This window comes from Vigna umbellata, chromosome 9 (assembly GCF_029865625.1).
Source record: "Vigna umbellata cultivar VRB3 chromosome 9, Vumbellata_1.0, whole genome shotgun sequence".
Taxonomy (NCBI): domain Eukaryota; kingdom Viridiplantae; phylum Streptophyta; class Magnoliopsida; order Fabales; family Fabaceae; genus Vigna; species Vigna umbellata.
The window spans coordinates 46,628,736-46,642,670 of record NC_142173.1 but is presented as its reverse complement, the minus strand read 5'-3'; the positions used below and the strand labels follow the sequence as shown (position 1 = coordinate 46,642,670).

General features: G+C 44.6%; 1 pseudogene; it reads right to left on the bottom strand.

Annotated features, from left to right (window-relative positions):
* Positions 1-7,108: 7,108 nt before the first annotated feature.
* LOC148193702 (uncharacterized) lies at positions 7,109-8,256 on the bottom strand (annotated as a pseudogene).
* Between the last annotated feature and the right edge of the window lie 5,679 nt (positions 8,257-13,935).

Sequence of the window (13,935 nt, the reverse complement as noted above, 5' to 3'; positions counted from 1 at the left end):
GAGGAAATGGATGAAGTGGAGGAAGTGGAGGAAGTGGAGGAAGTTGACGACGTTGACGAAGAGGACGAAGTTGACGAAGTGGAGGAAGTGGAGGAAGTGGAGGAAGTGGAGGAAGTGGACGAAGTAGACAAAGTGCACGAAGTAGAGGAAGTGGAGGAAATGGACGATGGAGACGAAGTGGAGGAAGTGGAGGAAGTGGAGGAAATGGAAAAAGTGGACTTCCTCCACTTCCTCCACTTCCTCCAATTCGTCAACTTCGTCCACTTCCTCCACTTCGTTCACTTCCTCCACGTCCTCCACTTCGTCCACTTCGTCCACTTCGTCCACTTCGTCCACTTCATCAACTTCGTCCACTTCGTCAGCTTCGTCCAATTCCTCCACTTCGTCCACCTCGTCCACCTCGTCCACTTCTTCCACTTCGTCCACTTTTTCCACTTCTTCAACCTTGTCAACTTAGTGAACTTCGTCCACTTCGTCCACTTCCTCCACTTCGTCCACTTCGTTCACTTCGTCAACTTCTTCCACTTCCTCCACTTCCTCCACTTCGTCCAGTTCCTCCACTTCCTGGACTTCCTTCACTTCCTCCACTTCCTCCACTTCCTCCACTTCCTCCACTTCCTCCACTTCGTCCACTTCGTCCACTTCTTTCACTTCGTCCACTTCTTCCACTTCTTCGACTTGGTCCACTTAGTCAACTTCGTCCACTTCTTCCACTTCTCCACTTCGTAAACTTCTTCCACATTCTCCACTTCGTCCACTTCGTCCACTTCCTCCACTTCCTCCACTTCGTTCACTTCGTCCACTTCCTCCACTTGATCGACTTCCCCGGCTTCCCCCACTTCCTCCACTTTGTCCACTTCGGCCACTTCGTCTACTACGTCAACTTCATCCATTTCCTCCACTTCGTGCACCTCGTCTATTTCGTCCACTTCCTCCACTTCCTCCACTGCTCCACTTCGTAAACTTCCTCCACTTTCTCCACTTCGTCCACTTCATCCACTTCGTCCACTTCGTCAACTTCGTCCACTTTGTTAACTTCCTCCACTTCCTCCACTTTGTCAACTTCCTCTACTTCCTCCACTTCCTCCACTTCCTCCACTTCCTCCACTTTGTCCACTTCCTCCACTTCGTCCACTTCCTCCACTTCCTCAACTTTGTCCACTTCCTCCACTTCCTCCACTTCCTCCACTTCCTCCACTTCTACTACTTCTACTTCGTCCACTTCCTCCACTTCATCTACTTCGTCCACATCATCAACTTCCTCCACTTTGTCCACTTCCTCCACTTCCTCGACTTCCTTGGCTTCCTCCACTTCCTCCACTTCCTCAACTTCGTCCACATCCTCCACTTCCTTCACTCCCTCGATTTCCTCCACTTCGTCCACTTCGTACACTTCGTCCACTTCGTCAACTTCGTCCACTTCGTCAACGTCATCGACTTCCTCCACTTCCTCGACTTACTCCACTTCCTCCACTTCCTCCACTTCGTCAACTTCGTCCACTTCGTCCATTTCCTCCACTTCGTCTACTTGGTCAACTTCCTCCACTTCCTCCATATCGTCCACTTCCTCCACTTTCTCCACTTCCTCCACTTCGTCAACTTCGTCCACTTCCTCCACTTCGTCAACTTTCTCCACTTCCTCCTCTTCGTCCACTTCGTCCACTTCCTCCACTTTCTCCACTTCGTCAACTTCAATAACTTCGTCCACTTCCTCCACTTCCTCCACTTCCCCTCCACTTCCTCCACTTCGTCTACTTCGTCCACTTCGTCCAATTCCTCCACTTCGTCCACTTCGTCAACTTCGTCAACTTCGTCCACTTCGTCCACTTCGTCCACTTCGTCAACTTCATCAACTTCAACAACTTAGTCCACTTCCTCCACTTCCTCCACTTCCTCCACTTCGTCCACTTCCTCCACTTCGTCAACTTCCTTCACTTCGTCAAGCTCGTCCACTTCGTCCACTTGGTCCACTTCGTCCACTTCGTCAACTTGTTCCACTTAGTCAACTTCCTCCACTTCCTCGACTTCCTCCACATCCTCCACTTCGTCCACTTCGTCAAGTTCGTCCACTTCCTCCACTTCGTCCACTTCGTCAAGTTCGTCCACTTCCTCCACTTCGTCCATTTCGTCAAGTTCGTCCACTTCCTCCACTTCGTCAACTTTTTCCACTTCGTCAACTTCCTCCACTTCCTCGACTTTCTCCACTTCGTCCACTTCCTCAACTTCGTCAACTTCGTCCACTTCGTCCACTTCCTCCACTTCCTCCACTTCGTCGACTTACTTCACTTCGTCCACTTCCTCCACTTCGTCCACTTCCTCAACTTCCTCCACTTCCTCCACTTCCTGCACTTCGTCTACTTCCTCCACTTCCTCCACTTCGTCCACTTCCTCCACTTCCTCCACGTCCTCCACTTCTCCACTTCCTCCATTTCCTCCACTTCGTCAACGTCGTCCACTTCGTCCACTTCCGCCACTTCGTCTACTTCATCCACTGCGTCCACTTCGTCCACTTACTCTACTTCCTTCACTTCCTCCCCTTCATGTACTTCCTCCACTTCGTCCACTTCGTCAACTTCGTCCACTTCGCCCACTTCCTCCACTTCCTCCACTTCCTCCACTTCCGCCACTTCGTCCACTTCGTCCACTTCGTCCACTTCGTCCACTTCGTCCACTTCGTCAACATCGTCCACTTCGTCAACTTCGTCCACTTCGTCAACTTCGTCCACTTCGTCCACTTCCTCCACTTCCTCCACCTCCTCCACTTCCTTCACTTACTTCACTTCGTCCACTTCCTCCACTTCCTCCACTTCGTCCACTTCCTCAACTTCTTCCACTTCCTTCACTTCGTCTACTTCCTCCACTTCCCCCACTTCGTCCACTTCCTCCACTTCCTCCACTTCTCCACTTCCTCCATTTCCTCCACTTCGTCAACGTCGTCCACTTCGTCCACTTCCTCCACTTCCGCCACTTCGTCCACTTCCTCCACTTCGTCAACTTCGTCAACTTCCTCCACTTCGTACACTTCGTCCACTTCCTCCACTTCCTCCTCTTCGTCCACTTCCTCGACTTCCTCGGCTTCCTCCACTTCCTTACTGCGTCCACTTTTTCCACTTCGTCCACTTCGTCCACTTCGTCCACTTCGTCCACTTTGTCCACTTCGTACACTACATCAACTTCATCCATTTCCTCCAGTTCGTCCACTTCGTACACTTCGTCCATTTCGTCCACTTCGTCCATTTCATCCACTTCGTCCACTTCCTTCAGTTCGCCCACTTCGTCCACTTTGTCCACTTCCTCCACTTCCTCCACTTCGTCAACTTCGTCCACTTCGTCAACTTCATCCACTTCCTCTACTTCCTCCAATTCATCCACTTCGTCCACCTTGTCAACTTCGTCCACTTTGTCAACTTCGTCAACTTCATCAACTTCGTCCAATTCGTCCACTTCCTCCACTTCCTTCACATCCTCCACTTCCTCCACTTCTCCACTTCGTAAACTTCGTCCACTTTCTCCACTTCGTCAACTTCATCCACTTCGTCCACTTTGTCAACTTCGTCCATTTCGTCAACTTCCTCCACTTCGTCCACTTCCCCCACTTCCTCCACTTCCTCCACTTCGTCAACTTCGTCCACTTCGTCCACTTCCTCCACTTCCTCCACTTCCTCTAGTTCCTCCACTTCCTCCACTTCCTCACCTTCCTCCACTTCCTCAACTTCGTCCACTTCGTCAACGTCGTCCACTTCCTCCACTTCCTCCACTTCCTCCACTTCCTCCACTTCCTCCACTTCCTCCACTTCGTCCACTTCCTCAACTTCCTCCACTTCCTCCACTTCCTCCACTTCTTTCACTTACTTCAGTTCCTCCACTTCGTCAACTTCGTCAACTTTGTCCACTTCGTCAACTTCGTCCACTTCCTCCACTTCGTCAACTTCCTCCACTTCGTCAAGTTCGTCCACTACGTCCACTTGGTCCACTTCGTCCCCTTCGTCAACTTGTTCCACTTCCTCCACTTCCTCCACTTCCTCCCCTTCGTCCACTTCGTTCTTTTCGTCAACTTCGTCCACTTAGTCCACTTCGTCATCTTCTTCGACTTCGTCAACTTCCTCCACTTCCTCGACTTTCTCCACTTCGTCCACTTCCTCAAGTTCGTCCACTTCCTCTACTTCGTCCACTTCGTCAACTTCGTCCACTTCCTCCACTTCGTCCACTTCGTCCACTTCGTCCACTTCCTCGACTTCCTCGGTTTCATGCACTTCGTCCACTTCGTCCACTTTGTCCACTTCGTCCACTTCGTCCTCTTCGTCCACTTCGTCCACTACATTAACTTCATCCATTTCCTCCACTTCGTCCACTTCTTACACTTCGTCCACTTCGTCCACTTCGTCCACTTCTTCCACTTCTTCAACTAGGTCCACTTAGTCAACTTCGTCCACTTCTCCACTTCGTAAACTTCGTCCACTTTGTCCACTTCATCCACTTCGTCCCCTTCGTCAACTTCGTCCACTTCGTCACCTTCCTCCACTTCGTCCACTTCCTCCCCTTCCTACACTTCCTCCACTTCTCCACATCCTCCATTTCCTTCACTTCCTCCACTTCCTTCACTTCCTCCACTTCCTCCACTTCCTCCATTTCCTCCGCTTCGTAAACATCGTCCACTTCATCCACTTCCTCCACTTTCTCCACTTCCTCCACTTCGTCCACTTCTTCCACATCGTCAACTTCGTCAACTTCGTCCACTTCCTCCACTTCCTCCATTTCCTCCACTTCCTTCACTTACTTCACTTCCTCCACTTCCTCCACTTCCTCCACTTCGTCCACCTCCTCAACTTCCTCCAATTCCTCCACTTCCTCCACTTCCTCCACTTCCTCCACTTCGTCTACTTCATCCACTTCGTCTACTTCGTCAACTTCCTCTACTTCCTTCACTTCCTCCACTTCCTCAACTTCATCAACGTCGTCCACTTCGCCCACTTCCTCCACTTCCTCCACTTCCGCCACTTCGTCCACTTCGTCAACTTCGTCCACTTCGTCCAGTTCGTCAACTTCGTCCACTTCGTCAACTTTGTCCACTTCCTCCACTTCCTCCACCTCCTCCACTTCCTCCACTTCCTCCACTTTCTCCACTTCGTCAACTTCCACCACTTCGTCAACTTCCTCCACTTCCTCCACTTCCTCCACTTCCTCCACTTCCTTCACTTCCTCTACTTGGTCCACTTCCTCCACTTCCTCCACTTCATCCACTTCCTCCACTTCGTGAACTTCCACCACTTCGACAACGTCGTCCACTTTGTCCACTTCCTCCAGTTCGTCAACTTCGTCTAGTTCGACCACTTTGGCAACTTCGTCAACGTCTTTCACTTCCTCCACTTCCTCCACTTCCTCCACTTCGTCAACTTCGTCCACTTCCTCCATTTCGTCCACTTCCTCCACTTCCTCCACTTCGCCAACTTCATCCATTTCCTCCATTTCGTCCACTTCGTCCACTTCATCCACTTCTACCACTTCGTCCACTTCGTCCACTTCGTCCACTTCCTCCACTTCCTCCACTTCATCCACTTCATCCACTTCCTCCACTTCCTCCACTTCCTCCACTTCCTCCACTTCCTCCACTTCGTCAATGTCGTCCACTTCCTCCACTTTCTCCACTTCCTCCACTCTCTCCACTTCCTCCACTTCCTCCACTTCCTCCACTTCCTCCACTTCCTCCACTTCCTCAACTTCCTCCACTTCCTCCACTTCCTGCATTTCGTCTACTTCCTCCACTTCCTCCAGTTCGTCCACTTCCTCCACTTCCTCCATGATAGCTCCAGACTTGGTGTTATTCCACACATCCGTGAGTTTCCAGAGAAGAAATGCAGTGGCAGCGAAAGAAAACTGAAAAACGAACTAGGATGTGCAGTGGCAGCGGATGAATATTTGGAAGAAGAGTTTGGATGAGGTGTTTTGGGGAAATGGAACTAGCTCAGAAAGTCTTCATCAATGGAAGGAAGCTAGAGGAGATTTTGGAGGAAGCACAAGGGTGACTTTCGGTGGGAGAAGACGTTGGAAATTTCATCAGGAAATCTATTCTCTCAATTCTTCAAAAGTGATTGCAAAGGAGATCTAGGAGTGAATTTATAGAAGGAATTCAGCTCCTATCTTGGGTATCAATGGTGCTAAAAGATTCCTACAAATGTGGATCTAATGCCACGTGTACAAGCATAAGGTGGGTGCTAAAGATCTAGAATGAGCACCATATACACGTGCTTTAAAGTGAAGATGGGCTAAGCAGTCCTAGACCTTGCACTGGTTGTACCTTCATGGCTTGCAATTATGCTTTCCTTGGCTAGCTTCTAGTATTTGACCTTAATTATTTGATGGGCTTGGGCCCAAGTCATCATCCCCTCCCTCTTGGAAAGGATTTGTCCTCAAATTTGTTGGTTTGTCTTTGTGAGGACTTATTTTTTTTTTTTTGGTAGGATCCATCAAAGTTCCTCCTGGGTCAAATATCCATCTGCAATAAGCATCAGACATATCTCTAATTAGTTTTCTTTGTCCAAATAAGATATATAAAAAAATATGTGTAGAAGAAGGTTTCCTAATTTTGAAATTTTTAATTTTAATATAGCAAAGAAACCTTTCTTCATTTGAAATTTTATTTGTATCTTGAGTTATTGGTAACCACAAAGATATCCATAACCCAAGTTGTGACTTTGCAGGTGTTGAAAGTGATAACATTTTTAAAGATTGAGTGGCAAATTCTTGGAAAGAAAAGTAGAATTTTGAAAAGTTAAGGATAGATGAAAGAAAATTAAAGGATAGAAAACCTCCCCTTAAGAGTCTTGGTTCTATAAGGAGTGTGGACAGAGGTTCTATTTTCCTTTCTTTTCTTCTTTTCTCTTCTCTTTGCTCTTGCTCTCGGTTTTCTTGTTCTCTTTTCTCTTCTTCTTTTCTTTCCTCTTGCTCTCTTTTTCTTCTCTCTATTTCTTCTTTTTCTTGCTCCTTGTTGAGCTTCATTTGTGTTTGATCTTTGGCCACCTGGGTAGGTGACAGAGGATGAAGCACAAATTTCTTATCATTTTTGTGAACAGTTATGGTATTGGTGCGACCATGGTGTGTAGTGTCATTATCAAATTGCCATGGTCTTCCCAATAGTACATGGCAAGCTTCCATAGGAACTACATCACAAATAACATCATCTTTGAAGTTTCCTATGGAAATTGCCAATTTAACTTGATTCTTGACTGTTATATCCCCATCTTGATTTAGCCAATGAAGTTTGTAAGGTTTTGGATGGGATATCACAGTAAGATTCAGTTTTTCAACCAACCTTGTGCTACAACAGTTACAGCAAGATCCACTATCAATAATGAGAGAACAATATTTTTCTTCAATTTGACATCTTGTGTGAAAGATGTTCTCTCTTTGTGATAAGTGTTCTGGACTTGGTTGACTATTAAGCACCCTTCTTACCATGAGAAGTGGACCCTCACAAGGATATACTTTCTCTTCATTATCTCTTTCTTGCTCATTCTCACATTCACTAGGGGTTTCACTTTCACTGCTATATATATCACTACCTCTTAAAATGATTGTTCTTTTGGTAGGACATTGAGCAGCTATGTGACCCCTACCCAAACATTTAAAACACTTGATCTCACTAGTGCGAGTGTGTGAAGAGAATTCATGTTTGGGTTTTTCAACTATATTGGCAAGAGGTTTGAGGGGTTCTTTTTCTTTTACAATCTTTTGTTCAAATGGGGATTGAAATCTTTTAACAGAAGCTTTTCTCAAATTTTGTTGTTCTACCTTTATACACATTTGAACAAGATCATTCAAATCTCTATAAGGTAGTAGTTCAACCCTATCCCTGATATCAAGATTCAACCCACTCAAAAATCTGGCCAAGGTAGTTTCCTCGCCCTCTGTTATTCCTGCCCTCATCATGTATAACTCCATCTTTTGTCTGTATTTTTCAACAGACATAGACTTTTGTTGCAATCTTTGGAGCTTATCCATGAGTTCTCTTTTGTAGTAGGAGGGTATGTGCCTTTTCCGAAGGGCATTTGTAAGCTCATTCCAATATTTTATTGGAGGAAGTCGCTGTCTTAGTCTCTCTTGGACTAGAGCAGTCCACCAGTACATTGCATATCCTTGAAAACTTAGGGTAGCAAGAGAGAATTTTCTTTCTTCCCCTACTTGATGGCAAGCAAAAATTTGCTCTACCTTCATTTCCCAATCTAGGTAAGCCTCAACATTATCTTTTCCATGAAAATGAGGCAATACCACATTAACTTCCTTAGGAGGAGGAGGATTTTCAAATTCCCTCCTGTGTCTTCTTGATGAAGAGGGTTGATGATAATATTCTCCTACTCTTAAGGCCTCTTGTTCATATTGGGACTCTCCACTATAACTTCTCTCCCTATTTTGGACTTGTTCTTCTCTCAAAAGTTTCAACTCATTTTCAACCATGGCACTGTGTAGCTCTCTTTGGACTTTTTCTTGACTTATTTTTCTTTCAATCTCATTGAGTTGATTGACTAGAGTTTGGTTTGAAAATTGATCTTTAGATGTGTCACTAATTCTAGGGGATTGTCTTCCAGACATTTTTATGAACTTAAAAGTTTTCTTGAAATAAAGAATAAAAGTTTTCACTTGAGGATAATATTCCAGGTAAGAGAGGTGAACCGTATAGGTTGCTTAAATACCAAGTCTTGCCTTGCCAAATATATCCTTAGTTACTTACTAACACTAGTGCAGAAAGGGGTTTTAACGTCTCCCAATAGACGTCCGTCCACAAAAGCCCCAACGTATATAATTGACCGGTGGCATATTAGTAAATAAGTGGAACTGTAGACGTCCGTCCTGGGGCTAGCCGGACGTCTATAATGTTATGAACGTCCGTCCTTGGAGACGGACGTTTATAGGCGGAACAAAGTGAACACGGGTCAGCCCTTTGGACGTCCGTCCTTGGTCGCGACGGACGTTTATAATGTTATGGACGTCCGTCCTGGGGGACGGACGTTCATTTGGCTGAACAGTGAAAATCCATGTGCAGGCTTTGAACGTCCGTCCGTGGCCGAGATGGACGTTTATACTTGAGTGAACGTCCGTCCTAAGTGACGGACGTTCATTTGGCTGAACAGTGAAAACCATTTGCAGGCTTTGAACGTCCGTCCCTGGCCGAGACGGACGTTTATACTTGAGTGAACGTCCGTCCTAAGTGACGGACGTTCATTTGGCTGAACAGTGAAAACCATTTGCAGGCTTTGAACGTCCGTCCCTGGCCGAGACGGACGTTTATACTCTAGCGAACGTCCGTCCTCGGAGACGGACGTTAAAAGGCTGAACGTTTATAGTTGAACGTTTATACCCATTGCAGCCCTTAGACGTCCGTCTCAGGGGGACGGACGTCTACGAGGCTGAACGTTTCAATTTCCCAAGTAGGGAACTTACACGTCCGTTTTGGGAGGTCTCGGACGTCTATAATAAACACAGACGTCCGTGCCCCTATAACGGACGTTTAAGGTACTGACAGGGTGGTTGGATATTTAATTCTCTTCAGGCCCTCAACGTCAGTCCTACGAGGGCACGGACGTCTATAATATTATAGACGTCCGAGCCCGTATAACGGACGTTTAATGTACTGACAGGTGATAACAGTTGAAAAACTGTTATTTTCATGCTTAAAAGTGATACTAAAAGCAACCTTTAGACTTAGAAACTAGCTTGAAATCATGCATTTTGTTTATATTTTCAGAAATAAGAGAGCTGGACAGGTTTATGCTTGATTTAAGTGTTTTTGTGCAGGTTTTGAGGTGAATTTGGTGAAAGAAGTGAAGAATAAGAGAGAGGACATTAGAAAAGACAAGAAAGAGTGCAAAAAGGAGAAGTCGAAGGCACCGCTCAGCGGCAAACTACCGCTGAGCGGCACTCAAGAGGTGGCGTTGGAACCGCTGAGGGGCAAATGGCCGCTGAGGGGAAGAAAGAAGACGCGTAACCACCGCTGAGCGGTAAATGGCGCTGAGCGGCACTTTTTGGGCTTGGGCTTTTGTAATCTTTTGTAACTCTAGATTAGTATATAAGGGCTTGCACGTCCTATAGTTAGGCATCTTTGGCAGAAACGAGGCAAACACTCTCTCTTTCACCCCTTTGAAGGAGGATCTTGGATGCTCAGGCTACCTCTTCACCTTTATTGGGTTTATTCTTTCATACTTTCATTGTTATTCATCTAGGTTCACCATGAATATGGTTGATGAGAGGGTCGCACCTCCCACAAAAGTTGAATGCAAAATTAATGCAGTATAGTGCTAGGAAGTGACTCCTAGGTCGTCTCTCAAGGACCAAATTTGGTTCAAGTCTCAGGTCAAACACGCAGGGGGGTTTGGAAGTGTTCGTCTGGATGCGGATAAACTTAAATTCAAAATTGGAAATTAAACGCAGTTGGAATTAATTAAAATGCAACAATTAGTAAAACACTTAAATACATTAATGTTGTGGAAATGCAACGCGCCAATAGAAATACCATACAGCCGAGATCAAACATTCAGCGCAAACAGGCTAGAGTAAAGTAAGAAATGCAAAAAAAAAATAAACCAAGCATGCAATTCACAACAGAAATGGCACTAATAAGAAACGTTAACAGTGAAAGGAACAAGTCAGCTACTTTACGTTCTAACGTGTAAAATGATGAAACCAATGTAAGTGAATAAGGTTGGACGCGTGACCACTTTTCTCCATAACAACAAAATGAAACATGCTGAGAAAGAAAGGAAATAAAGCTTCCTTGCTGCCCCTGGACGTGACAACACATCACTCCCTCCATGCCATACCATGACACCTACTCCTATCTAATCACCTAACATGCTGCAGATACTCTCTAATTAAAATCAACACTTCTACTTTCTAAAAGCAAAAACCACATTCTCCACAAACTAAATCAGCTCCTTCTCTCCAAGGATGTGACCATGCTACTGCCACATTGAATACCCCGTGCCCCACCATTTCTTCATCAATTAAACAACTCTTTTAAAACAACCGTGTGCAATATTTCAATATAAAACAAAACAGCCAAGTGATTTCGGTGCAGGCTTGAGCTAATAGAAAAAAAAATAAACTCCTTGGACATAACCCCTCACGGACGTGTGCTGGAATAAAATAACTTCAATACAAATTGCTGAATCAAAGCTTCATTCAATGATAACTTCCAGAAATGAAACGTTCCAACCATTCACAAAAATGAAAATTCTAACGAACAGAAAATATGTTTTCTTCTTAACTTCCCCATTCTCTGTAGCAACAGCGTTCAAGAACCAAACAAAAATGAGTGTGGCAAGTGGTGGCTCCTATGCACGCCCCCTCCCCCATAAAAAAAACGTGCCAGCCAAAAAAAATCCCGTGAGGGTGGCGGCTTACAAAATAAGGGTGAATGACCCCTTAAAAAACCCGAACCCTGCTCCTCTCCATAGCTCCCTATTTCTCCACCAAGCTGGACTTGCTACCTCCGTGTTTTCCAAGCTGGAATGCTGGATGCACCCTCTTTTTACTGGACGTGCAACACCTCTTGGACCGTGAAGGCTGCTGCTTAGTGTGGGCCATGCTTCTCCTTTGGACACCACGTGCTTCAGCTGGATGCTGCTGGATTGCTTTCTTTCCAAGGGCCGAGTGCTTCTCTTCTTTCTCTCCCGTGCACACCCCAAGCTGCTGGGAATTGAAGAAACATGTTGGGCCGCAGACTTGCTGGACGGAAGCTGCTTGGACCGTGGACTCCTCTTTTTCCTTCCTACACCCCTGCAAGCTTGCTGCTCCTTCTTCGTGCACCTCCCTTCCAACACTGGACAGCATCTTCTTGTGTGGGCCGCATGCTTTGACCGTGTGTGGATTTTGCTTCCACGTAAAATGAGCCAACAAGTGGGCCACAAGCAAAATAAATTAGCATGAATCAAATGTGCTTCTCCCTGACACCCTTATTCCATCAAGCTTCACGGTTTACACATTCCAAAAAGAATTCTCCAATCAAGTCCATCTCCATGTGCACTCCCATAATTCTTTTCTCTGCACCTTTTTTTTTTCCTTCCAGCACCTCCCTTGTTGAAATCCACACCTCCTCAATCATTTTAGTTTAAAGCATAATTGATGTGGTATTTCTTTTCACCTCCAAATGTCCCAAATATTATCCAACAATTTCCCTACAATTAATAATGCAAATAATTTGCTCAAATAATTCAAATTAATTAAAATAAGAATTTTTGGTCAAATTAAGCACAATTATCAAAAACAGGAAAATATCGGACATTTAAGCACAATTCCCTGATTAAATTCGGTACAATAAGCTAAGTGAAATTTAGAAAATATTGACTCATCAATGGTGAACTAAACCTTGTATGTTTGTTGGGGAATCAATGTAATCTCTTGAAGCTCTCATATATGGATTTGTTGAATACATCTTTGAATTAAGACATATGCTTTCTTTTCATCATTAGTTAGGGTTTTTCCTCTTTGCTCAATGCTTGCATTGTTTAACTCATTCTAATGCATGATTATTGGTTTTGTTGATACGGACACGTACGGGGAAATCTAGATCCGGGGAATTTCTCCCAATATTTTACTGACAACATTATATTGGTTGCCTTAAGCTCCTGCACTCATGAACTAATCATTAGGAATGCTAGGAATTGTATGAACTATTTGATTAGGGAGAAGCCATCTAGAATGGTACATTAGAGAGTGGCATTAACAATGATGATTTGAAAGAGGAATTCCTAAAATATATGAGAGTGGATGAGATGAAATTGACCCCCAACAACATATTCATTCATTTAATCCATTGAAAGTGTTTATCTTATGTCTTTGCCATTGATCAATTCATGCATACATGTTTATTTTCGTCTTGCATATTAAAATTTCAATTATTGTTTTCTTAAGTCTTAGCTAATCAAGAAATCACATAACTAAACTAGGCCGTGAGTCCTTTGGGAAGAACGATACTTGGTCTTACCAAGTTTTATTACTTGAACGATTCGGTCATACTTGCCGATTGTGAAACAAGTTTGTGACATCATATTTTGGTGCTTACAAATTTGTCCATCAACAGGGTGGTTGGATATTTAATTCTCTTCAGGTCCAGAGACGTCCCATATGCGGGGCCCGACGTTTATACTATTATAGACGTCAGAGCCCTCGTAGGACGGATGTTGAGGATCTGCCATGGGGAGTTGAAACGTTCAGTTTGTTCAATATAATAGACGTCAGCTCCCCAAAACGGACGTTTATCATATTACAGACGTCGGCGCACCCAAGGACGGACGTTTAAACCCACCCGCGAATATCATTTTTAAATCATCAAAGACGTCACATTAGTGACGAACCTGACGTCTATACTCTTATAGACGTCCGTCCACAAGCTCGCCGGACGTCTAAGAGTATAATATCGTGCTCCCGCGAACCAGTGACCAGTTAACGTTTGGAAACGCACTGTTCATCGTCTTCCTCCGCAAAACCAGCTCTCGTTTTTGGACCGTTTAAATTCATTTTCAATCCGATTACATTGCTCTGTGATGAAATACCTTTGATTTGAACCGATTAAAAATCGTTTTCGGTCCGTTTTTTTGTAGACTCTTGCGTGTTCTTGGAGGCTTCTTTGACTGTTTTTGGACTGCGTTTTAGGCCGTTCACTCCTCCGTTTTCATCATTTTCATTTCGAATCTACTTTCCAGGTTAGCTTGTTGGTTGAAATTTTTTTGTATGCATGTAATTGAGTTTTGTGAATGCACGTTTTTTACTGTAAAATGTGACTGCGTAATTGGCTTTTGAATATATTTGTATTAGTTGTGTATTATATAAGTATCAAATCATTGAGTGACACTTAGTTCCCGTTTGAAATTTAAGACAAACGATTAATCTTTTAATCGTTTGTGTTAAATTTTGAATTGTCCGATTGGACAGTTTGAGAAAATT